The following is a 27,595-nucleotide window of genomic DNA, read 5'->3' on the forward strand; positions in this document are numbered from 1 at the left end:
TGTAATTGCATAGATACAATCAATGCATCAAGACTTAGATTTCCTAGTTACAACCTCAAACATATAGAAAAAAATGATTCAAGAGATTTTTTAAGACCTCATGAGCAACAAACCAAGACATAGTCAAAGTCTTTATAAGAAAATAAAATTCATAGTATATGTTAGGTGAACTTAAGGAGACTGAAACAACTGTCAATTTCATAAGATGGATTGAATTTCATATGTATTTCAGACCAGTCAAAATTAGTATATGTTGGGAGGCCCTGCTGGTCAGATGTTGCAAATGGCCTGGCAGATTTCTCCAAGCTCAGAAATAGGAATGACCCCCGTCAGAGCAAGGCTTTCTGCTCTCTATCTGCCCTTATTTGAAGGATGTCTTTATGCCTGGATGCCTGACTTACCTCAAAGATAAACCTTGATATAGTTTCCTACAACTGCCATTCCCCTGACACCCACTTGGTAATTAGGCATATGCTCTAGCCATTCTGATGAGGCCATGCTTCCACTAATCCTTCTATATGATAGGAGCCTACTTAAGGCAAATTAGGGTTTGACCCCAGGCTTCCCAATCCTATATATTTCCTATACTCTGGAATAAAGTTGAGTTGTCTCACTGAAATCAACTCCCAGAGGGCTATCTCCATCATATCCATAACCATCTGAACCCTGCTCCCTCCACCATTGTGGACTGGTAGGCAAGAATCCCCACAGAAGGAGAACCCAACTTGTTTTATGGTATTTGTTAAGGTTATTCTATATTTTTATATTGGATAGTCAAATTCAAGTATCATTCCCAAATAATAATTATGTACTAGCTAGAAGAATCCTCTCCACTAAAGATTAAAAATACATGTCATAAACAGGATCATTATATCCTAAAATTAACAAATGTAGCAATTTAAAAATTTAGGATTTTTTTCAAAAGAACACTTAATTGGTAACTAGGGAAATGTCAGTGAACAAGGAATGCTCTTTAGGTCAGCATGTAACCATTTATGCTTTAGCTACATAAAATGACATAAAATATATACAGTGGAAGAGTTAATGTACAAAGTATAAGCTAAATAACAATTGAGGTTCTTTACCAATGAAAGAATCTGAGGAACACAACAGTGAAAATGTGGGTCCCTCCCTACACAGGTAAGCTTTTCCTTGTAATAGAACAACAGAAAGAACATGTCATTTCACCTGAATTCACTTTTTGTGAAATAGCTATGGTTTTAATTCAGTAAGTTTGAAAATGAGAGCCAGACTAGAATACAGAATATTGACATAGGTTAGGAGGGTTATAACATGGGATGGGGAGCAGTATTATGTTATTTATTGCCAAAGTTGTAACCCCTAGAAATTCATGGTACTCTCTGCTTTATTATGAAGAAAGATGGATGGATGGATAGAAGGAAGAAAGGAAAGAAGGAAGGAAGGGAGTGCCAGAAGGAAGAAAAATGGAAGACAAAAAAAGAAAGAAAGGGTAGAAGCAAAGAAGGAAGGAATAAATGAATGAAGTAAGGAAGGAAAAAGGAAGTAAGTAAGGGCAAATGATACCTATGATAAATATATTCCATGAGCTTTATACTAGTTCTGTTTGCTTGAGTTGGACAGAAATGCAGATACCTGCGTGTTTAGGGAGATAAGAAAATTTTGGTAGGTAGCTTAATTTGAAACTAAGATTTTCAGAGAAATGGAAAATATTCTTCACACTTAGTGAAAGGATATTTAATGTACTTTTATGCAATAAACCAAATAACCAAATGTTATGTAAATAGAAAAGTCATGAATAACTTGAGCATGGCCTTTGCATTCATGAAAATACTTTTATGCTTTCAGTCTCTTTAAATCTATTCTAGAACCAGAAACAAGGGGAAATGCCTGTAATCCCTGCTATTTGGGGTTGAGGAAGTGAAGGCCTTGGAACATAGGCAACCACGGGCAATATAGTCCCATCCACAAAGTTAAATACATTACAAAATTTAAGCATCATTTTTTGAGCTGGGTTGTGGTGGTGCAAACTTTTAATCCTAGAAATTGGGAGGAAGAGGAAGGCAGAATTTCATTAGTTTGAAACCAGCTTGGACTACTGAACAAGTTCCAGAATTACCAAGGATACACAGAGAAACTCTGTTTTGAAAGAAAAAAAAAAAAAAAGAAATCACTTTAATTTCCAATTGAGAATAGTGGTATGTTGGTTACCCATAGGCCTAGTTCAAGGACATGTGCATTTCTTGGACAAAGGCAGTCTTGCACAACAATCATATTCCCATATATTTTGAATAAATAAGTAAGTATCATTGCATTTAAAAATAAAAAAAGAACAAAAATTACTTCTTGTCAAGCTGTAGTACACGGGGAGGTGCCTAGTCTTTCTGCAACTTGATATGCTGTGTTTTATTGATATTCATGAGATACCTTCCCTTTCCTAAACAGAAACAGAGGGAGAGTGGATTGGGGGACTGGGAACGTGGGGGAAAACAAGAGGGTCTAGGAAGAGAAGACAGAGGGGAAACTTTGGCCAGGATGTAAAATAAATAAATAAATTTATTTAAAAGTATAGAAAGTAGTTTTTTATATTGCTGACTTTCTGCCAACTTTGATACAGTTTACTTTTAATAGAATGAAATTTAAGGGAATATTTTCCATAAATTATATTAATAAATGATAAAATTTGAAAGCATTCTTATTTGGTGAAAGAGAATGTATTTTTCACTTTTAGGTAATTTGTAACCCAAACTAGAAATACACAGTTCATTCTCATTTATATTTTATATACATTGATTTGTACCTACTTCTTTTGTTTGTATTACATACAAGTGAGAAGCGTTGCTTGTGTGCATATATATGTGTATGGGTGAGTATGTATGTGTATGTTTGTATGTATGTGTGAGTGTGTGTGTGTGTATGCTTTATGAGTATGTGTGTATGTGTGTGTGTATGTGTTTGTGTATATGTGAATATGTGAATGTGTATATGTGTATGTATATGTGAGTGTGTATGTGTGTTTGTGTGTAAATGTGTATATGTATGTGTGTGAGAGTATGTGTGTGTGAATGTATGTTTATGTGTGTGTATGTGTGAGAGTGTGTGTGTATGTGTGAGAGTGTGTGTGTGTATTGTGTGAGTGTGTATGTATGTGAGTGTGTGTGTGTGTGTAACATCATCACATCAATAATCTCTACATGGGACAATATGTCAACAATACTCAACATACTTAAGTCAGAGTTGATCTTGTATTTTCACAAGTCTGGAGAGCTGGTATGCCTCATGGGATTTTAGAGTTTTACACTGCACTGGTTAGCATGTAAATAACTTCAGAAAAGATAGCATGCACTTAAGAAAGCCAGTGTAATCTCTACACTTACTAGAAGCAAATGACAAAATAGCTACTTCCAGAGGTCACCTCTGGGAAAATCATCACCTCAGAAGTCCTTACACATTATTTTCGTCAAAAACAGCTATTTGAGAAGTGTTCAAGTTAGTTTTAAACTTATTTTTTCTTCTTCCTCAAACAATGAGCAGGAAGGGAAGACTCTGTCTGATGCCCCTGTAGAGTAGAGCTTCCCAAGAAAACCACAGTGCTTGACAGAGATGCTGTCAACTCTCTTGGATTTTGTTCTCTAGTCAGTTTTTACCATAAGAGCAGATTCATATCCTACATATTTAAAAGTTATTAGAGTGACTACTGCCTGACCTTCTATGTGCTATACAATGAGTCATGTTTCTTTCTCTTTTATTAAGTTACAGCTGTTTTTCCTGAGGGTGGTATTTTATGTTACAAATTATAGAATGTCTTTATCAACACACAGAAAATAGTAGATAAATGAGTATTTATTGTTTTTGGTACATGTAGCAAGCAGTATTTTAGAAAACCAACTGATTTTTAACTTACCTAGAAACGTCAAAGTAATAGCTGAGAAGTTTCTTTAGAGAGAGTTAATGGACAGAGTTATCAAAGTAAATTACTAAGATCCCCAGTAGCATATCTTGCCTGTCGTTCATTGGTTTATATTTATTCTTTAAAGTAGAAGACACTGAAAAGTAGTGATGAAGAAACAACTTTGCCTATGTGACAGCCAGTTTGGGGACACCTTTTTGGCACTGTGGAAAATGCTTGATAAAAGCAACTTGGTATGGGAAAGATTTATCTTCACATACACATCAGAATGTTAAATACTTGTATACTTTGCTTAGTTTCTAGGTGGGAACATGCTGCTTGCTCTTCTTGTATGGGCCCAAGGGCCATCCTCAACCTTAGAGGCATGTGCCAAGGAACCTACTGCTATCAGTCAGGCCCCACTACCTGATAATTATATGTTCCAATTTAAATTGAAATTCCTTCACTTTTTATTCATACTGCCTCCTCTCAAAATAGTGCCACCAAATGGGGGCAAGTGTTGAATATATAAGCCTCGGAAGTCTATGCCTTATTCAAACCACAACAGCCTGCTTTGACTTTCTACCCAGTGATAGCTACCTGAGTGTAATAAGGCTTAAAATGTATCAATAGGAATATTGGTTGAATAAATGAATAAGTGGGATTTGCCTTGTAAGAGCACAATGCACAATCATATTAACTTGTGTTCATTTTATTAGTGTAATCCCTCAATATGACAGGGACTTATGTCCTCTATTTAAATATAATATTTTTTCAACTGAGACTGGTCGTCTCAGCCAAAAGAGGATGTTGGGAAAGATACACTTTAATATCACAAAATAGCTCTCCAACCAGGCATATATTTCTAGAATAAGCAAGTAGATTTATCAAAGTTTGCAATGAGCATGGAATATGAAGAATTGTCCTTTGCAAGGTTAGAAAAGGATACTTGGAAGGGTTACCTGTTGCAGATTCTGTATGATGTGTGTCATGTGACCTGCCTCCCAAGAGGCAGAAGCTCTGATGGCACAGCAAAGAATTCCTGTAGCCTGATGCTGGCAATTTTGTTCTTTGACAGTGTTTACAACAGAGAAACTGGAGATGTTCCTCTTTGAATTACCATATATCCTTGGGAAAACATGCCAGAGGCTACACCACCACCACAGACTAAAAGCCTATTCTCCTTTTCCTAGACATTTCATAGATTATTGCAACATCAGAGTGTTTGCATAACTATACAAAGCAGGAAACACCACCCCAATATACATTAGGTTAAGTTACCACTCCTATATTTTAGAGTCAGGAAGTAATGGCAAACATCATAATTTCAAATTTTTAAAATTGTAATTGTTGGAGAATTTTATATGTGTATATACTGCATTTTGTTCAAATGTATCCCTTAAAACCTTTATTACCCCATGATCACTCTTCCCTCCCAACTACATCATTAGTTTACTAGTGCTGTCTTCATGTATATGGCTATCCAACCATCTACTGGAGACTGGGGATCCTCTCAGGGGCCACATAAATGAAGAACACTGACTTTATTACCCCAAGCAGCCATAAATTTCTGAAACTTCTTAAATATAAACATTGTTCAGCATAGTTTTTGCCATTTTCTAAATTCTGTGTGACATTCTGGCTGAAGAGCAAAGTTGTAAAGACTACATTTGAGTTGTCAGCATATGACAGAAGGATTCTGTGGGACAGTAGCTGAATCACAGGCTTGATTGATAATTTTCACAAATATTCCCCAAGATGTACCCCAAAGTCTGACTGAGAACACACATTTTTACTTCTAAACGTTGTGTGTATGTATGTGTATGTGTGTGTGTGTGTGTTCCATCTAAATCAAATAGATCATCTCAGTTCTTTTCATAATTGTGATGCATATAAAGGGGAAAGGCACTAGCATATGAGAATGTCTAGTAAAAGACACAAAACACATTGCGATATTTACAAGGTTTTCTTACATGAAATGTGAATATATAACAGGACTTTAACTCTATGAACATCAATTTGATACTTAAGATACATGCAACTGCGTATATAACATATTATGAAGCATATTCAAGTGCTTGGAAAATGCAGGATTTTTGATTGATGTATACCATTAATCAAAAAAAAATAGTTCACTCATTAATTGTCTTAATCATTCATGTGTTGGTCTCCAAGTAGCTGTCCCATGCCCCTTTCCTTTCAGCTAAGTGGCAACTTCATGTCTTATAGGAACTATTTTTAACATTCATTTATCCAGTGATAAAACTGCCCCAAATGGATGAAAAAAGAAAAATCATGAAGACTGACCGACTGGTTCTTCCTAAGCTTATCCTTCACAGTGACACTAACACTGGACTCTTTTCATTTGCTACACTTATGTAAGGTAGATTGTGACTTAAAGTCTGCAGGCAAAAGCACTTTCTGAAGAGCACGGAGGCAAAAGGTGGGGGAAATCAGAGACGCGGGAACACCTTGGTCAAGGAGGTCAGAGTAAAGTAAGGAATTTGGCTGCAGAATGGCCTCTGAGGTTTGCAGAGCCACGGGGAGATTATTAAGCTCATTTTCTGCACCTGGCTTTGGGGTAGTGAACTGGCAACGTGACAAAGCTAAAGGCATGCATGGTCTAGAAAAAGCCAAGTGAAGCAAGCCTGAACGAAAAGTGTTATGTTAAACAGAGCAGCGATGGTCAAAGAGTGATAGTGGAAGCGATGAGAAGAAAATAAAGACGATTTTGTTTTGGCCTCTGACAGAGTGGGCTGGCTGATGGAGCTTGTCAGTAGAGGTCAGGATAAATAGGATTTTTTCCTGATAGTCAGTCATATGCAGGAGGTAAGGTCTAGTTAGTCTGCTGAGGTTAGACACCAGCTAAATCTGTGAAAACCATTGTAGAACCAGTGATAGGTGATAAATGGGAATTTCTAGGTAATACATGGGGATTTCCAAGGCTGACAATATTGACAAAGTTGGGTTGATTGATTTAATTAATTATTTAATTAATCATCTGCTGGAAATTAGTCCTTCGACTGACCTGCATTTACAAACCCCTGAAAGAATTCTCTCTCTCTCTCTCTCTCTCTCTCTCTCTCTCTCTCTCTCTCTCTCTCTCTCTCACACACACACACACACACACACTGAAAATACATTCTTCTTCAATATACCCCCACCAGATTCCCCTCTCTCCACTCCTCCAGCTTCTTTCCGCCTCTATCTCCCATCAGAAAAGAGCAGGGCTACAAGAGACACCAGTGAAACACAACAAATAAAATACAACAAGACAAGGCATAAGCCCTCAGACCAAAGCTGGAAAAGACAACCCAACAGGAGGAAAATTGTCCCTAGAAGAGGCTAAAGAGCCAGAGACATACCCACTCCCACTGTAAGGAACCACACAAAAACACCAAGCTAAGAGCCACAGCATATACACAGAGGACCTGGAGCAGACGATGAACACCCCTTGCTTGCCTCTTTAGTGTCTGTGAGCCCCTGTGTTCCCTGCTTAATTGCTTCAGTGGGCCATGGTCTCCTTGAGTCTTCTATCCCCTGTGAATCCCACTATCATTCTTGCCCCTCTTCCAAAGGGTCCCTCAATCTCCAGAGACTAGGATACAATAAAGATCTCCAACTTAGACTTTCTACACATAATGCCAGGCTGTGAGTTGCTGCATCTGCTCTCAACTGCTGCCACAAAAGCCTCTCTGATGATGGCTGAACAAGGCACCAATCTACAGGTATAGCAGATTGTGAATTATTTCCTTGATTTGTTTGTTTGCTTGCTTGTTTTTACCCCAGTAGTGCTTGGTTACACCCCTGGGCTATTCAGCCTCTGTTTCCTGGCCATTTAAGCATGTCAGGCCAGGTGTGGGCTACCTCTAGTGGAGTGAGCCTCAAATTCAAGTGGAGCGTGTTTGGCTACTCCTACAAGTTCTGTGTCGCTATTGGCCCTACTTATCCTGTAGGAATGACTAATCGTTGGTGAAAGGTTTTGTGGCAGGATTGGTGTCCATATTTCTCTGTCGATAGCCTGCAAATTATCTTTCCCCATCACAGACTATAGAACATAGGAGTGTGGACTCCACGGTTGCACTAACTCTATATTTCTGCTTTCCATTAACTGTGTGGATAGTGACTTTGGCACCTGAGCCTGGCTGTTAGTTTACTGGGAGCAACCCTCTATGCAAGCATTAGCCTAGATTGTTTGGGATGTCCACATGACTCCCTTGAACAACAACTCAAAGGAAAAAAAAATGTAGCTTATTCCCACCTCTGGAAGCCTTGCCTGGTTATCAGAGATGGACAGTTCAGACTCTGTACCTCCATTACTAGGAGACATCACTAGGTCTCTCTCATATATTCTCGGAAGTTTCTGCTGCCTTAGATTTTCATCTGAACTGTCTCCCTCCATTCTATCCCACCCTCTACTCACAACTGCTCGCCGAATCCCTCCAATGCCAGTTCCCAGATTTTTACAAACTCCACATTCAATAGATTAGTATCAAAAAATACATAAAGAACTCAAAAAATGAGTTAACAAAAACCAAAATAATCCAATTAACAAATAAATGGTGTATAGATCTAAACACAGAATTCTCAAGAGGAATCTCAAATGGCTGAGAAACAAAGAAATGTGTAGCATGCCTAGCCATTACCAAAATGCAAATCAAAACTACTTTGAAACTCCATCTTACATCTGTCAAAATGGCTAAGATCAATAGCACAAGTGACAGGTCATTCTGACAAGGATATGGAACAAGGGGAACACTCCTCCAATGGTGATGGGAGTGCAAACTTGTACAGTCACTTTGGAAGTCAATGTGGCTGTTTCTCAGAAAATTGGGAATTGATTTACCTCAAGACCCAGCTATACCACTCTTTGGCATATTACCAAAGGACACTCCACCCTACCACAAGGACACTTGCTCAACTATGTTCATTGTGTTTTTTGTTTTCATAGTATCCAGAAATTGTTAACAATCTAAATGTCCTTCAATAGAAAAATGACTAAATAAAATTTATATTTACACAATTACACATTTTTTTTACTCAGCTATAAAAACAATCATGAATTTTTCAGGCAAATGAAAGGAACTAGAAAAAGTATCCCAAATAAGGTAACCCTGATCCATAAAGAAAAATATGGCATGTAGTCATATCACTTATAAGTGGATATTAACCATTAAGAAAATGACAGCCAAGGTACTGTTCATAGACCAATAGAGGTAGGGTAAAGAGGAGGGCTCTGAGCATATGCAGAATTGTTTGTGGAAAGGTTAATAGAATAGATATTCTTTCTTATATGCCATTTGTAAGCCACACAGAATTTAAACCAGGAAAAAAGAAACTTGATTCCAGCAGTGAGAAAGAAATAATTTTACAAAGACAGCATCAATCCTCAAAAATTACCTCCAAGAGTTGGGTGTGTTCATATTTCCCTTTAATTTCAACACATGGAAGATAGAGGCAGTCAGATCTCTGCAAGTTTGAGGCCAGTTTGGTCAACATAGCAAGTTCCTGGGTAGACAGAATGACATAAGTGAATCCTATCTTAATCATCAACCAATCAATAAATCAATAAAACACAAGTCAGGTATGCTGGCTCACACCTCTCACTCCAGCATTTACCAGTATTTGGGATAGGAGTGTTTTTGCAATGTTTAGACTCTCTTAGCTTGAGTGAGTTCTAGGAAATACCTTATTCTTGTCTACTGGGCTTATGTCTGAAGAAGACAGTAATGCCTAATAATATCCACAAGTCCAGAATTCCCATCTTTTGAGTCCTGAAACATTTGTCTTCATTTCCAAGACCAAATCAATTTTTGTCAAGAACCACAGTGATGCTGTGTGCAGATGGTATTGCCTTTCAAACTTCTGACTCTGTTTCTTCTGGGGACAAGGGTAACTGCTGGCCATAGTAAGAACATACTGCACTTTCTAGCTCAAGAGTTTATAGGCTTTTATAAGACACCAGAAAGGGAGGATATCCATTATACTGAGGCCCATCCTGTGCCCTATCTTGGTATTAGGCTATTTCATCAAATATATCTTCAAATGAATGCTTGAGACAGGACTATCTGAATCTACACTAAATTTGATGAAAATCAGTGAATTGTACAAGAATGCACGAATTCCAGGAATTTTCCACAGGAAATCAGGTACTTTTTTTTTTTTTTACAATGATAATATTTCAAAGTGCCATCAACAGTTCACTCAAAAGAAGGTGTGTGTGTGTGTGTGTGTGTGTGTGTGTGTGTGTGTGTGTGTGTGTGTGTGTTGCAACATTATCAGAAAATGGATTTTTCTTTGCACTCTCAGAAGTTAGACAGATGGCTTCCTGCTTTTCCTCTCATCTTGTAATGTGAATGTCTGAAATGTCTGGGTATTCTATGTCCAGTGAGAATCCAAAGAAGCGCCTTAGAGGGCTTGCTGTCATTTCACCACTAGTTCCTTTATAAAATGCTGTCATGACAGGGATCCATTCTCCCAGTTCTGCTTTCAGTGCAAAATCTTTGAACACTATCTTTTCTTACTTCCCTCAGAGTCTAGACACTCACTACTTCATGAGACCTCTATCTGCTTGCAGAATCAATTTTAAGGTGTACTGCCCTGCCAGTAACTGGATACTTTGTGGTCAACTTCAGAATTACCTTGGAATACAGTCTTTGTGTAAGAAGAAAAGAAGAGGAGAGGGCACAGCTCTGCTCCCACCGGATGTTTATTATCTGGTTAGTTGCCTGATCATCTTTGTCCTCCCACTGCATGCATTTTAATTCTCATGTACCAAGGAGAGGAGGCCAATGCAACTCTAAGCAGGAGGAATATGGTGACTTTTGTGAAAGGCAGCCCTTTTAGTACACATCTGTATTACAAGAGTCAAACAGTCAGTTGTGTTCAAATTTCCTATTTCCAGCTCTCCACACATCAGTTCATTCTGTTCCCTGAGAGATTTTAGAATGCAGCCTGTACTCACGTTGCACATCGTCTAATACCCACATTAAGGCAGAATGTCTGGAAAATGTGTGGGTTTGGTGGCTCCTTTCAAAATCTGCTCCCCCACCCCCAGTTCCACTTGCCTATTTCAGTTGAGCAGACAGCAGGTGTTTGGATTCCCTGCTGCCACTTAGTCTTAGAACACATTCTGCACAGCTGTGTCTATTTTTTTCCAGCAGGCACTCCTTCTGAGCACCAGCCAGAGCTTTTGTGGGTCAGTAACCAAATAACAAAGTCAACTGTCAGCTCCCAAACCCCTCCAATTCAGGTTTCAATATGGAATTTCCCATGCCACCTTTGTTAAATGCACACAATTCTAGAAAAATCAAGAGTTATAGTCTGATTCTATTCCATATTAGCCTACACTTTAGACATCTGAAGCTTCTCTTTCCAGCTACTAAACATCATGAATTTTAATAAAAATGATAATAGAACTGTGCTTTTCCAATGGCTAATCGATGAGCAATCAGAAGGAAAATTTAGAACAAATGTTGTATCCTCATGTTGGAGAAAAAGCAAGAAAGGAACAAAAGTAAATGCAACATCCAGGAAAATGATGCATTGCACCCATAGTAAAATGTTACCTGTAATCAATATATTACCTATTACTGTGTTAATCTTATGACATTTCACCATCTATAGTTATCCTAAGGCAAGATTTGCCTGTATTTAGCAGGTTGGGTTTATGTTATACTAAAAGTAAGAGCAAGGGAAATATAGAAAAGGAAAGAGGAATAAAATAGCTGCAAAGAAGTTAATATTTCTAAAATTCATCCGTAGGACAAAAAAAAAAAAAAAAGAGTCAAAACCAAGAAAATTAACTGGAGCTATCTAGAGTTTCAGTTGTTTTCTTGTCTGTTGGAAAAAGAATCAAATAGATATTGAAACAGCATCTGCAAGTTTGGAATATCTGCAAAGAAAGTTTTCTATGTAAGGTGAGTTATATTACTATGAAAGAGGTAGTGTAATTTTGTAGCTATTCTAAGATTCTGATATCTCAGTCTAAACATAGAGTACCATCTTCAAGTGAGATTAACAATATACTTTTTACAAAAAATAAAATGAAGCATTTATTCCTGGCATACCTGTTTCTCTCCCCCATCCCACCAAATAAGACCTTTTCACTCATTTAAGTGGATCTAGAATACTTAATGTGTCTTCTTAAGTTAATGCTACCAGAGTTCCACCTAAGTATTATATAAACAGACATTTTGTCATTTGCTGTTTTCAGTTTTCAATTTTTATGTTTATAACTTGCTTAGAATTTTATGCTCTGGTGAGAATAACAACAGACTTGGTATTTGAAAATTGCCATTTCCATCTATGATTACATTATTATCGTGAACCCAGGCCATTGCCCACTCAGTGCCCATTTCTTGTTGTATAAAAGAAAGTTAATTACTTTTATTCCCTTGCACTAGACTTCCTATATTTCCGTGTTAAAGAGACAGGGTCAGAATAATTGTTCCTGGTCCCAGAGACCATTCCATACTGTAGTTACTCATACAGGGCTTGTTTTCTTTCCTCCAAAGATATCCAAAGAAACAGTGAGTTGAGTCCAGTGAACAAGGTGACAGTTGGGTCTACAGCAATGCACAGATCTGTCTCCAGCAAAGAGGTCAGGTGTTTTAATATGTTCACAAGTATGACTCTGAACCCACTCATCTGACTAAGAATTACAAAGAATTTTAGTATTTTACAGGTGTATCCGCCTCAAGGGCATCTTCTCTCCAAACTGCCATATGGTCAGACAGCAGAGGAATATCTATGCCTGCAAAATGACGATACATTTTTAAACCTTCTATTTATTATGCAGGTGGTTTTAAAGGTTTTGATTTATTTATGGAAATGTTTACTCGAGGCCTGAAAAGTCTGCATGTATATTTTATAATGCTGACAACATTTACCAGGTACTGCCATTCCATACAGTATAGAAAGTACATTAATATCAAAAGGTATGGTTTTCATCCTTCCAACTAGGGTTTCCAAGTGATTATTTCTTTTAATCAACACCTGTGGTTGAAATTGTTAGATCAGTTTATATTTTTAAAGAGGGTATTTTAAGTCTGAAGCCTCCTAATAAACATATCTTCAGATACAGTGCATTTCTCCTGTTGTATTCTGAAGTTATTATAAGATCATTTTAAATAGTATGAAACAAAAGAATGCCTTTGTCTTCAAGAAAAGGCACTATAATTCTGAGCTAGATTTACTTCAATGGCTCCCAAAGAGTTTGTGCCTGCAGATGTCAAAGCAAACTCAATGTCAGTTATTAAAGTAACTACCAAATATAAAACATTATAGCCACAATATGACCCATAGTAATTTGTCTCCAGCTACTCCCCAGGAAAAATAGAGATTGTGAATATGCATATATTTGAAAATAGATGTATAGTTAGATGATAGATAGACATGGTAGGTGGAGAGAGGGAGCATAACGATTAACAACTCTTTCTACTCATATAAATTGACCTAGAACTCACATGTTGACTTACAACTGCCTGCATTTCCAGGAGACCTGGTACCATTTTCTGGCCTCTTTGGGCACTAGTCTTACACAAGATACAGATACATGCATTCAGGCAACATACTCATATTATACACATAAAAAAATCAAAGTAAATTAAATATATGCACATTGATATGGATAGATAAAACAGATGCAAGTACTATTTAACTTTAAAATATGTATTCATTTATATACAAACTAATAGTATAAGTAGTCCTTCTGTCACAAAATTGTGCCTATTAAATTCAAGGCATATTATTACATGCACTTTCCCACCAGCCTGGTCCTACAGCTGCATCAGCCCCAAATAAACAGGCAGATGCTATATTATTTATGAATCTGTTGACTGGTGTTCTTATTGGCTAGCTCTGTCTTAATTATTATCTCACAATTACTAATATATCTATGTCAACTTGGTCTTATCTTACCAAGTACTTACTTACTCACATATCCTCTCCTCCTGAGATTAACTTGCTACTCCCCCTCTCTCTCCTATCTCTCCAAGAATCTTCCTTGTCTCCTGGTCCCACCTATCTTGCTTCTGTTTTGGTCAACAGTGCTTTATTCATTTACCAATAAGAGAAATATATTTACAGAATGACTACTCCCATCAGCATATAGCTAGAACCCAACCACATCCTTTACAAAAACATTATTTATATGTTTATTCTATAGGGTCTCAAAATTTATGCAGAAAAAATATACTTTAAAATTTGAAAAGTACAAACCTATGAAAATAAAAATTGTTAAAGGAGACAATAGGAATATTATGAATTATGTCATGATCTGTATTTAATAATCTCTAAAAATTGATGTTTATTTTGTAAATGAAGATGAAATTATGGTAACATGAATAGAAATGGTATGAGTGAGAACATGGGTGAGAATAATTGGGAATTTTCTCAGAAGCAGATAAATTGGACCTTAAATAGAAAAGGTCATCTATATCCCTGTCTAAGCTGAGCCAGCCTTTTCATCTTGCACCCTAGTACCCTTGGCACAGTCACTGCAATGCTTTGTCCCACTTAATGCCTCTCCATCTGGCTCTGATATTTAAGTATTAATCAGTGTTGTACATTTTCCCTAGGAAGGAAATTTCTTAAAAGAATAGATAAATTCAAGATTCTGTTACATACAAACAGTAGAGAAGATGTAACAAAAGAAATACCGAGGTGAATTGAACCATTAAGCTTGAGCAATTACAGCAAAGTTTCACTGACTTTGACTAGTATATGTTGATGTTCTCCCAACCCCTCCCCTCCTTCCCTACCCCTACTGTGTATGGTGAGTATTCATGGAGTGCAGAAATTGACATCAGATATCACCCTTTGCCACTTTCTACCTTATTTTTTGAATCTCTCTCTCTCTCCTTGAACTTAGATCTCATTAATTCAGCAAGACTGACTGCCAGCAAGCCTCACACATCCTTGGTGTCTCTTCCTCCCCAGCTCTGGGGGTACAGGTATGCACACTAGGCTTACATGTGGGTTGTGAAATCCAAAACAATGTCCTCATACTTACAGTAAACAGTTTTCTAACTCAGCCATCTCTCCAGCATGACTAGTTAGTTTCTTTTAAGTCTAGGAGAATGTTCATTTAAAAACTAGTGCTCATAAAGAAACATTATTTCTTAAGCTAAAACCCTTAAATTCTCAGCAGGAACTCATAATTGATCTTACCTAAGCTATAAGAAAGAACTGATTCCACATGATTCATGCCTTTTATATTTAAAGTTGATGCTTCTTAAGATGCTGTTATTGAATGTGAATGAGCATGTCTAAGGAGCTATGATGTAATTAGGAGTCTTTACAAGAAAACCTTGGCAAACCCATCTCTTTTGTGGTTATTTATAATCACTACTTACAGTACTGTCCCCTCAACTCCCACTGTGTTTCTCAAATGACTCATTCCTTTTGAATTCTTCTGGAACAAAATTCTTTTTTACTATTACCTCCTGCCATTTAGCCAAGCCTATCATTTTTTGAGTGTATATATGTAATGTTTTTTTGGTTCACCTTTTTTTCATTCTGATTTACACACATGATGATACCCAAAGAGAAATCAGCTAACTGGCAGAATACAGGAGATCTATCTGGTGCCACCATTATACTCTCTGTTAGTTTCTTTCCATAGGAACGACTCTGTAGGTTGTATTTTCAAATCAGTTAAGCCTACTTTACACATTTTGAAGTACAGTATACAAATTCTAAGTTTCATGCATTCACTGTTCAAATTGCATCATTCACTCATCCACTCATTCATTCAACAAATACAATGTACATAGAAACAATGTAAACAGCGTGGGCCACCTACTTGCTTTTACAAAATGTAAATGTCATTTGTTATAGACTCTGAAATGAATGGAATAAAATGGTTGTAATTAAACTCATGGGCAGAAAACATATGTAAATGATGTGTAGCAAATAAAATAATGCAGTATCAAATAGATCTGCATTAGCTCTATAAAGGCAAACTCTGTAAAACCCTTAAATTCTCAGCAGGAACTCATAATTGATCTTACCTAAGCTATAAGAAAGAACTGATTCCTCATGATTCATGCCTTTTATATTTAAAGTTGATGCTTCTTAAGATGCTGTTATTGAATGTGAACTATTAATCCAATGGCTTTCAATGGTAGTGCCTCATTTGAATCAGTATGTCTAACTTTAAGTATATATTTCCATTATTTTTATTTTTAGAAGTTGAATTTTGTTTGTGTCTTAATTTAATTTAATAAAAATTACTACTTCTCAATACTCAAATTTTCTAAATGTAATTAATAAAAGCTTTGTGAATAATGCTATTTGATTTAGCAACTAAACTGTAGCTCATCATAGAAACTTAGCAACCATCTGTGAATACATTTTATCATTTAATACAGTGATTTTCAACATTTCTAATACTTCAATCCTAATACCATTTTTCATGTTGCAGTGATTCAGAGCCATAAAATTATTTCCATTGTTGCCTCATAACTGTAATTATGCTACTATTATAAATCACAATGTAAATATCTGATATGCAGAATATATGATATGTGACTTCTATGAAAAGGTTTTATGATGTTCAAAGGGGTCATGACACAAAGGTCTGATCTAATGCATGCCAGTGCCCAGTCCATTACTCATTCTCTAGTCATTTTTATCATCAGACCTTGCAACAGGTCAACAAAATTGTAATTCTTCATTGACACAAGGACTTACAGTTCAGTCAAAACTGACATTTAACTTACAGGTATTCTCCTGCCTCAGCCTGCTAAATACTAGATAATTGGTTTTCTTTGTGTCATTTGAATCACACTTTTTACTTCTGGTCTCTGGAATGTGTTATCTACTTAAACCAAAATTCCTTTCTTCATTTGTTACACCCCTCCGTGTGATTCCACATGGATCTCTTCTTATTCAGTGACATCTCAATCATCGTCAGCTAGCATGTGTTATATAAAATAAATAAATAAATAAATAAATAAAATAAAAAACTTGAAAATCTCTTATATTTCAAAAAAATAAAAATAAAAAATAAAATAACATTGTAAGAGTGTGTTTTTTTTTCTGACATGCTTGGGTTCAAATCTTCCAAATGGCGTAATATTGGATGGGAAGAAAAATGAATGTGAAAAAAAAAAAGAGAGAATTAGTACTTGGCAAATGGACTAATACACCTTCAGTTAAAATATACATCTACCATCATTTTTTCCTGTAATCTTATTCTTTTTTGTTTACTTAATCTGATAATTGAACCTAAAGCATTTTTCATGCTAAGTATTATTCAGGTATGAACCTAGTACTATGTTACTTCATAAATGACTTCAAATAGCTTAAGTAATGTCAAGAATTTTGTATTGTGTTGCTTATATTTAAAAAATATATCAGATAATTGTGATTATGAGACCAAAAGTTAATAATAACCTACAGTTTAGCATCTAAATTTAATAGATACTAATAGTAGAAATGTAAATGTTGTGTATGGAAATCTAGAAATATGATAAATGTATTGATATATAGTTTTATAAAATATATCAATGTCTTTGTAAAATAAGATCAGAAATAAACGAAGAGTCTTCATTGTATTTGTCTGTATGTAAAATTAATATCTCTATATTAACACAGGGTTATAGAATCACCAGCTTTATATTCTTTTATATATTGCTCATTCTTTTAGACATTGGCCAGTTTTCAAAGCAAGGCAAAGAGTGTTCTAAAGCTCTCATAGTCTCTGTGAGACAAACAAAATGTTTGCTTTCTTTACTGTTAGCAATCATAGTTGTCAGTCTTCTTTCATGTCATAATTTTGCATTAACTTTCCAATGCTCTTATACAAGAATGCTTATGGACTCACTTTTATATTTTCCACGATCACTATGCCACACTCTGGATTTCTTTCTTCTGTAAGTCTCTCTAACAGGAAATGGGAGGGCAGAGTTGGGGAGCTGGAGGTGAAAAAGTCACAAGTTGCAGAGTAATTGATGGCTAGTGAATCCTATGATTAGTCAAGAAGAGATTTTTTTTTACTGTGGAATAAAAATAAGGTAGGACAAATGTATGCACTATACAAATTCTGGACAACCTACTCTTCTTAGAACTTTCTCCTATTATGTCATTTTTGTCACTCTGTTTTCATCTTCTTATTTTCTTTAAAGCCTCTATCAAAATTCTGATTTATGGGTTACATCTTAAATGAGACTAGCATTATTATGTTTTCCTTCTTGATGTGTATGTATTGTTTATGAGATTACCAAATAGGAATGCATATAACACAAACTTAAAAGTGGTGAACTGAATCTTTTAACTAAAGAGTGGTATTTGAGCATTCAAAGGGAATGTGAATATGAAAAATTTTAAATATTCGATTCATATTGAAATGTGTAATGAAATGGGAGTAACTTCTTCCCAGTGATTAAACATTCATTATTCTGCTGATAAGCAATAGGACACTTGACAGTGTCTTCTGACATTACATGATGAGAGACATAGTTCATCCTCAGCAGCAGTATGTATGCAAAGTTCAAAAACATGAATTTAGGAGCTTATGCTTGCCCTGACTCCCTCCTTCCCTAAGGAGTAGTTAAAGCACACACTTCCTACTGTAAACAAAGTCTTGGGGGAGGGGAATTTGAGGGAGATTAAGAGGAGGGGAGAGAAAGGAAGCTATAGTCAGGATGCATTGTTTGAGAAAAGAACAAAGAAAAAAAAAGAAGATAATGTTACAGGCATACATTGATATACCTCAAGGAAGGTAAGTACTGCCATTCTCACAGTTCATTCTAGTTTTTAACTGATTTGATAAAATCCGTGTTAAAGAAGGGAGTGAGAAGTGTGTGTACTCAGCAATCTTCCTCTTAAGGCAGTCCAGGCATAGTTGCTACATTTAGGATGAGTCTTTAAATCTCAGTTAAATCCTATGGTCATGCCCAAAGGCTAACCTAATCTAAAAAGTCCTGTAAAGGTAGTGCAAAGTCATGTCTCCTAGGTGATTCTAATTCCTCTCAAATTGATAACCAATATTTATACACACATACACACACAATAACAAAGATTTGACATAACCAATTCAATAGGTCCAAGATTACAAGACAGTTGAAAAGGAACAGGAGCTTGACGAAATGTCTAAATGATTTCCAAGTATATACTTGGAAATTCTTCAAACCAAACATTCAATAGATTCAACAATACATTGAATTTAGTCTTCAGGGATAGCATCTCAAATGATGCATGAGCTGGTTGTGGTAAAGAGCCATTTGGAGGGTTCCTGCCTCGACCAGAGATCTACCTATCCCCGTGGGACCATCCTGAGTCCCTGCCTGCCTGATCTTTGACCCCCATCTCCCAGCCTCTGCTGGAGGTGAGTCTGGCACCAGTTCAGGTTGTATCCCCTGCACACTCTTCCCTGGGAACTCCCTGCATTGGTCCTAAATCTCGCTCCCCCTTATGTCCTGTCCCGAGGTACCATAAATGACCTTCACTGATAATGAGATTGAAGACCTACTTATCCACCATCATGGAGCTGTCATCTAGTAGCTGATAGAAACAGAAGCAAACACTCACAACTAACCACTAAGCTGAACTGGAATCCAGATGCAGAGAGGGAGGACAAGACCAGGCTTCAGAAATACATAGAGACAGCTGACCTGAACAAGGAGGAGCTAACGGCCCCCTTAGACTGATAGCTGGGAATCTAGCATGGGACTGACTCAGACCCCCAGAACATGGGTCTCACTAGCAGACCTGAGCAGTCTAAGGGACCTCAGACAGTGGAACCAGGATGTATTTTGCTGTTGTAAAAATAAACAAACAAAACAAAACGAAAACCCAAGAAGTTGAATACCTAGTATTTCTTTACTGTGACATATAACCAAAGTGTTCATGGTAATTAATTTCACAAGTGATCTTGTCTAGACTCAGAAATATCAACAGAGCTTATAGAATAATGGAATTTTTGGTTTGACCAGAAAGATACTTCTTTAACGACTTGACTCAGTCATATTCATAGGCCTATTTCATCTAAATACCTGTCAGTTTACGTGAATAAAACAATACTGCTTACAAAGAGAAAATTCTGTCTCTCTCTCCCAGAATCATTCCCTTTGTCTATGAAGTACTAAGTTCCTACTTATCAGGACTTCAGACACAGTCTAAATTATTTTATTGTTTTTTTCCTGATTCAGGGACCTGCAGAATAGTCTTGTGTAGGACTTCCCAACCAGCACATTTGTGTGAACCAATTTCAATAACAAATCTCCCTTTCTACAAGACATACACATCTCCATTTATATCTACATATCCTTGTACAAACTTATTTCTTCCCTTAGTTCTTTAAAAATAATGTCAACACTGTTCAAATCTCTTTCAGAGATCATCACTTCAATTTAAATAATAAGGTGATAATAATAATAGGACTTTGGATCACAACCTTTTCTTCTCATGCATCAGTTTTATCATAAATAATGTAAGGACAAATAAATCAGCATGGTAGGGTAGATAATTCAATAGAGCTAAAGGTATTCTTATAGCAAGGTATTTGGTCTGGGTGTACCTCACTACCAGTGGTAAAGAAAAGTCATTCAACATGAAACTATAAGAATTTGATCTCATCCTGTAGATGAAATGGGAGATCTTGTCCAAATGTAGGGATATTTCATTTTCTGTACACTCATATTTCATAATTAATCAGTTATGGTCCTCAGTTGAAACAGATGACACACATAAACAGGTAATTGGACATAATTTAATTAAGAAAAATGCAATTGTTTATAATGTGGTTAACATAGCTAATGAGAGAGAGATGAGATTAGGAAACAACCTTCCATGCCAGAGTATAGTAGCTACCACAACAATACACCTGAAAAAAGAGAGAGGGCTGATAATTAAAGCATGTGGTAGCTTGAGGGGAGAGCGCTTTGTGAGATTTGTGCTTTCAGTAGAGGAAGACAACAACCTTTGATTCTAACACCATTCTCTTTTCCTGAACCATAGTCCCTTGACATCTATTCCTACTGGTAAAGTCAGACAGGAATGCAGAGCACAACTATTTGTTGGTGTGGTGCTCAGGTATCATTCTTGAAGAGAGACAAAACAGTTTGGAAATATGAATCTCTATCATCCTGAAATTGAACATAATTCTAAACTGTAGAGATTTATGGACACAGAAACTACCCTTAAGCAAGCTTTTCATTCCTAGAATTCTTTATATGGGAATTAAACATGATATTTTGATGACAACATATTACAACAAAGTAATACAAAATTAGATGACTTGTGGAATAGTTCTAAATGTGTAACAATCTATCTATTTGACCCTAAGATTCTGATCCTGTTCAAACCACTTTATATTTATATTATTAATTACTTATTATTGCTGTGGTAAAACCCCATGAGCATGGCAGCTTATAGAAGGAAATGTTTATTTCCAGAGTAATAAAGGTCTGTGATAGTAGAGAAGTGGTAGGCATGGTAACAGGAATATTTAAGAACTCACAACTTGAACCACAAACTGGAATGATGCATTGCTTTAAAAAAAACATCGAAGAGCCCCCATGACATACATTCTTCAGCAAGGCCACAACTCCTAATCCTACCCAAGTTGTGCTACCAAGTAGGTACCAGATGTTAAGTAACCAGAGCCTACAAGACTCTAGAGGAAATTAGCATTCAAATCTCCATATATAATGTACACACACACACACACAAACACACAGACATAGACATATACACACGAGCATACATAAACACACACCTACTGTGGTGGCCCTTGCCTTCCTGAGGCAGAGGCAGGAGGATCTCTGTGACTTCACAGTTAGTCTCTACTCCATAGATAGTTCCAGAACAGCTAGGACTACATAGTGAGACTTTATTTTAAAAAAGTTACATAGATCAGCAAGTAGCCGGGAGGGGGACCTAAAACACTGAAACAAAAACAAACAAACAAACAAACAAACAAACAAAAAACTAAGGCTAGGAGACCTGAGAAACACTCGTGCAATTATAGTCAAAGAATGACAGAGGAAAGACATAATATAAATGCCTTTCTAAAGGAAATTATCTTTTTATCACAATAAAGCAAGCTTCCACCAAGAACACTGCTTTCAAGTGCTGTGAGCCTGAGCATTACATACGCGTGTGCATGAGCACACACACACACACACACACACACACACACACACACACACACACACACAGATGTTTCTCTACTGAATCTTTTACTGTATACAAGTTGTTTAGCTTTTCTTACTCCTTACCATGCACACAACCAAGTCTTATTCCCCTCTTCTATTTCAGCTAATTATTATATTCAGGTCCCATTCCAGCTCCCTCAAAACTCTGAACCCTATTCAAGGTTCCATTTTAAGAATTTCACAAACAACGCCCCTCCCCCTTTGTAAAGCAATCTCATTTTTCCTTTAGTTTCGTAGCTATTTCAATCTGAATCACTGGTATGTCATAGGTAACCACAGACTAAGGAAGGAAGTTGATATTAAAAACTGATACCTTCAATACTAATATCATCTAACTGGCTTACAAAAGGTTTGCAGAACAACCCAATAGAGGAAAGGTCAAGAGTTTAAGGGTCTACTGACTACAAAGGCTACTGAGTTATGGTGTGTTCTGGATGTGACAGGTATGCTGCCTCCATACAATGTCAACAAGATAGTTGTTTTCATAAGGCCACACCTGTCCACCATGCCACTGTTGACAGGAAGTTTTATATGGCCCACAATTTATATGAAGAGCTACAGGCAATCAATAATTACTGAGGGAGAGAAATTTAGTTTTCTCCAGGGACAAGCTCCTTGGTAGATTTCCTAGTACTAAGTAGTTAGCCATATACCATGTGCATACAGGCAACCCTAATTAAAGAAGGTAGGTTTGATATTATATGCACACATATATTTATAAAAGCTAATATACATTACAAATATTATATACATACATATATTCATGTATATGTATTACATACATGAGTGGTAGAAATGATGTAAAAACAGTGTACACTTTCTGGTAAAATAGCCTGATAATATTGAATGAAAAAATAATTTCCTATTAGGCTTTTGAGCTGGCATTTGTGTTTAGACATAGATGAAATGTAAATGCCATGTGACCAGTTGGTTATCCAGTTATCCAAGCACCAGTATAGTTGTAATAATGGTGAATCAATAAATCTCTTGCATTTAATTTTTTAATTCTTACATGTAATTGTTCTCTTTTGTGTACTGTAATCTGTCTTCCTGCTGCATAGTTTACTTCCCATATTTGTCCTGTAGTATATTACTCTTTTATATTTTCTCTGAAATATTTTAATTATTCCCCACAGTTAACTGTCATCTTTATAAGCCAAACTAAATACCTCCACTCATTTTTATTTTCTATTAGTGCTATCCCAACCCCCTTAATTCTAAGCCACCCTTGATTAATGATACACTCACTTGATTATGTATTCAAAGGATATTGTGGAAAAATGTATACTAAGGGATCATACTCCTCTTAGTTGACCATGGTAAGCACTGTAAAATGGATGGTGGTGAGAAGTTCTACCCCACAAAACAAAACCACTTCAATTCCTTAATAAGTATGAAAATTTTAACAATTGTTTTAGTACAAATTCCCCCATCCACTTTTTATTTTTTCACTAAAATTACTAGTTGCTACAAGACTTTGGCTTCATAGTCACCATGCTGTTCCTAGTAGCAAATTCAGCAAGTCACAAAAGGACTTGACTGTGCCCAATAACCTGCCCATTTTCACATTTTCATGTATGCTTATTTTCTCATATATTTCAGCGCTACCACAGTTCCTCCTATCTCTTCTCCTCCAAGTCCCTCTCCCCACACCTCCCCTCTTCCCCAATCCACTTCTCTCCCACTTGCTTTCAGAAAAGGACAGGCCTCACAAGGACCACCAAACACAGCACATCAAAGTCCCAGTAAGACTGGGTACCTGCTCTCATACTGAGAGGAGACTGGGGAACCAATATGAAGAAAAGGGTCATTATAGCAGGCAAAAGAGTCAGAGACAGCCTCTGCTTCTGCTGTTAAGATTTTCTACAAGAACACCAAAGTACACAACTGTAGCTCAGACCAATGAAGGCTCCCCAAATTTCAGATCAGTCTCTGTGAGCCCTTAGTTGATTTTGTGGGTTGTTTTGTGATGTCCCTGAAGCCTCTAACTCCTACAATCCTTCCTTTCCATCTTCCTCAGGAATCCCCAAACTCTGCCTAATATGTGGCTTGCCCAGTCATTATTAAATGTTAAACATTTCATTTGTTCTTGATAATCTCTATATTCTAATCACTCAGAATAGTGTTTAAATCCATTTAAAAATACCACTTCATTTTATTTTTAAACCTCTTCTCATTCCTATACTTACTACTTAACATTGTTGACTCTATATTTCAAACAAACTTCAAAGCAACATCTCTGTTTAGTTTTTCACTTGACACGGTAATTTTTCTACTTAAAATCTTTCATGCTAGCATTGTTTCAACAGAAGCATACACATTTCTCATTTTGACATCCAAAATAAATTCTTCATTGCATGATTCTAATCAGTAGAATGAGTTGAGATGCATTTATCATGAGGGTATTAGCTTGCTAATTAGGGCCCATAATACTTGAAAATATATTTTATCTCCATTAAATCTTTGGCATATAATGCAAAACTTGGTATCCAGTACACACCTGGTTTTATGACAATACAAGGAAATAAACAAAGATGAATAATTCACTTTCATTTAATTTTGTTTGCACAGATTTGCTTATGTTTACAGCCTAACATACTATCTGTGATTTTTCAAGATTGCAAGCTACTTAACAGAAGTGATTGATGAATTAAAAAGAGGTCAAAGCGCTTTCATTAAAAATGTTTTATATTAAACATATCTTGGCATATGTGGGAGGGCTACCAAAATTTTGAATTATGATACTTATGTAGTATACAAATGTGTTAGCTGCCCCTGAGATATAGCTCTTTCATTTGATAACACATATGTAAATTCACCGTGTGGCTGTTGTTCACTTGTATATACTAATACTCGGCTTTATTCTTTATCTTTGCTAGTACAACGATGATAGACATGATAAATTGATAGTTTATATTTATAGGTCCAAATTCTGATTTTCCCATTCATGAACATCACATTAGGTGTAGTAATTCAGAAAAACTGTGCCTGAATGTATTCATATATTTTTTTAAACTTTAGTAATACTTTTATAGATTAAGCATAAGTTACAAGCATATAGCAAGATAGTTCCCAATACATTTTACCATGTTTTACTAAAGTATGAACATACATCACGTTTTCACCCTCTGTGAGATGCAATTTAATTTTGTTAATTTATTAAACTGCAGCCATTTTAGCAACAAATTTATTATATATATATATATATATATATATATATATATATATGCCTTTACATCTAGGTCAAATTTCTTTAATTAAAAATAACTATTATTTGTTAATAATATACATTTCCTCAAATTATTATTACTGAACCAAAAATCAGAAGTTCAAAATGGATCTTACCCAACTAATATAGTGAGTGCCCTTTGGTCTTTGCATTTGTCTGGAAATACTCATGTAAAAAAATAATTTCCTTGCCTGTCCAAATTCACTGGAAAATCCACATTCCTTGAAGATGGTAACTTTCTTTGTCTTCAGCAACATACCATTTGAACCTATCTCCTAACTGATATCTCTCTACTTCAGTAATGAAGCATATAAGAAGATAAGGCCTACAAGATCAAGAGATGAGCCATCCTGGAGTCTGCCTGGGAGCCTAGCAACAGGTGCTGTCAGAGGTCCTGATAATGCCTACCCAATAAGGGGCAACCCCACAATGTCAACAGATCAGCATGCAGCCTGGGTGCTGGAAGGAGGGTAATAAGCCTCTCCTTATTGCTAAATAAACAAGTCTGATGTTAACTTTTTACATGACTCCTGAGGTCTGTGCCATTGATTTCTCTGGCTTCTTCTGAGGGAGCCATTAGGACCCAGAAACAATGAAAAACTTTTGATTACTCTGAAAGCAAATATATACTGCAGTAAACTCTTATTTCAAAATCGCCACTCTATCATTCTTAGATTAATCCCATTTTCTATGTCAGTCTCTAAATTATTCATTGGTTATATGGAATGGAGGATGGGTGTTTCGAGTGATTATTATTCTACTTACTGTGATATGTACTGTGTGTGCCTAAAGAAGCAAGAATAGAGTGTGGGATTCCCTGGAACTACAGAGGCTGAAAGCTGTTGAGTGAGTGCTGGATACTGATCCTTGGGGCTCTGAAAGAGCCATCTGTTCAGCCCCATATTATTTGGTTCTTTGTGTTCTTGTAAGACGTCTTTAGTAGTTAACACACAGCTTTAGTGTATGTGAGACAACCATATGATTGTTGAATAGAGTTAATTAATGGAAGGTGAGGGGGTAAAATCTAAAAATGCTTGCATTTGCTCCTTGGTTTATTTACTGAGTACAAATCAGCTTTTAATACATTTCCAGTTGTGTGTGCTTCCAGCATTTTTCCCTCACTCCATTAACTTGACTGCCATCTATTTACATATGGCAACGGAAAGAGTAAGATGATTTCAGAGGAATGACAATAGCAGCATGCTTCCTTGAGGATAGTAAATGAAAAATTTTGCTATGATCTGTTTAGGAAATAATGTTAGCTTTAACTTGAACATCATTTTCCTGTAGATATTTAAAGTTTTTGTATGGGTTCACTATAGACTGATACTTATCTGTAATTCCTGAAGTCTTAATAGAATTTATTGGGTGATGTTATCTCTATAGAGGCGCATTATATGTGTAAGTTATGCTGTGTATTATATAATCAAAATTTTGCCTTGAATTATGGTGAAAGAATTTGTCTTTAGAAAATGTATATTTATAAACTGCTCAGAGCTGCCATTCAATGTTGAGCTTTTAAGATTTCACAAAGCTCAGTGGAATCTAGATCACTCGTTTAAACTTTAATCATTGCAAATAAGTACACAGATAATGACTTATTGCTTCAGAAAAGGACCATGAAGTGACATGACAAATATTCATATCTTAGTGGAAATATGAGCATGTACAAGGTTAGTATATATAATTCACTCTATGTCAGCATTCAGTAGTTTTCAGCACTGTGAAGTTAGGATTATTTGTACTGTGGGTTCACACTCAGCTAGTTGACTTCCTCAGTTCACTGCCAATGGAAATTCTGTTTATAATGTTCCTGTTATCCAGGTTTCCTCTGCAGATACATACCAACCTTTCAAATTTTATAATTAGTATCATATTTTTATTAGAATGGATTCTTTGTCATATTAACATTGATGTTTTAAGATGAATTTCAAATAAATAAAAAGATATTTAATGGATGTTTTAAGATTCAAACATTCCTGGATATGTTCATTGTTATGGAGATGTTTGAAGAAAAAAATTCAAATTCATAACTATCAGAAGAAGTCATGAAAGGAACACGTGTCCCAGAAGATCTTGCTTCTTCTTGGTTTGTGCCAACTGAAAAGAGTAAGCCAAGAGTGTTCTTAAGCAGACCCAGGGGCCCACTCTTACGTAAATTCCCCAAACAAAAGGAAAAATAGTCTGCTGAAAACTAGTGAAATCTTCCCTAAGAGGAGACATTCTAACAGCTAATACTACTTTAGGATGGCAAGGAAAGGTGATGAAAATAGCATTTTATTCAATCCACATGAATTTGCTAGAGTGATTAAACACTACCCTTTCCTCAATATA

The sequence above is a fragment of the Phodopus roborovskii genome, unplaced genomic scaffold, assembly GCF_943737965.1.
Source record: "Phodopus roborovskii unplaced genomic scaffold, PHOROB, whole genome shotgun sequence".
In the NCBI taxonomy this organism is placed as follows: domain Eukaryota; kingdom Metazoa; phylum Chordata; class Mammalia; order Rodentia; family Cricetidae; genus Phodopus; species Phodopus roborovskii.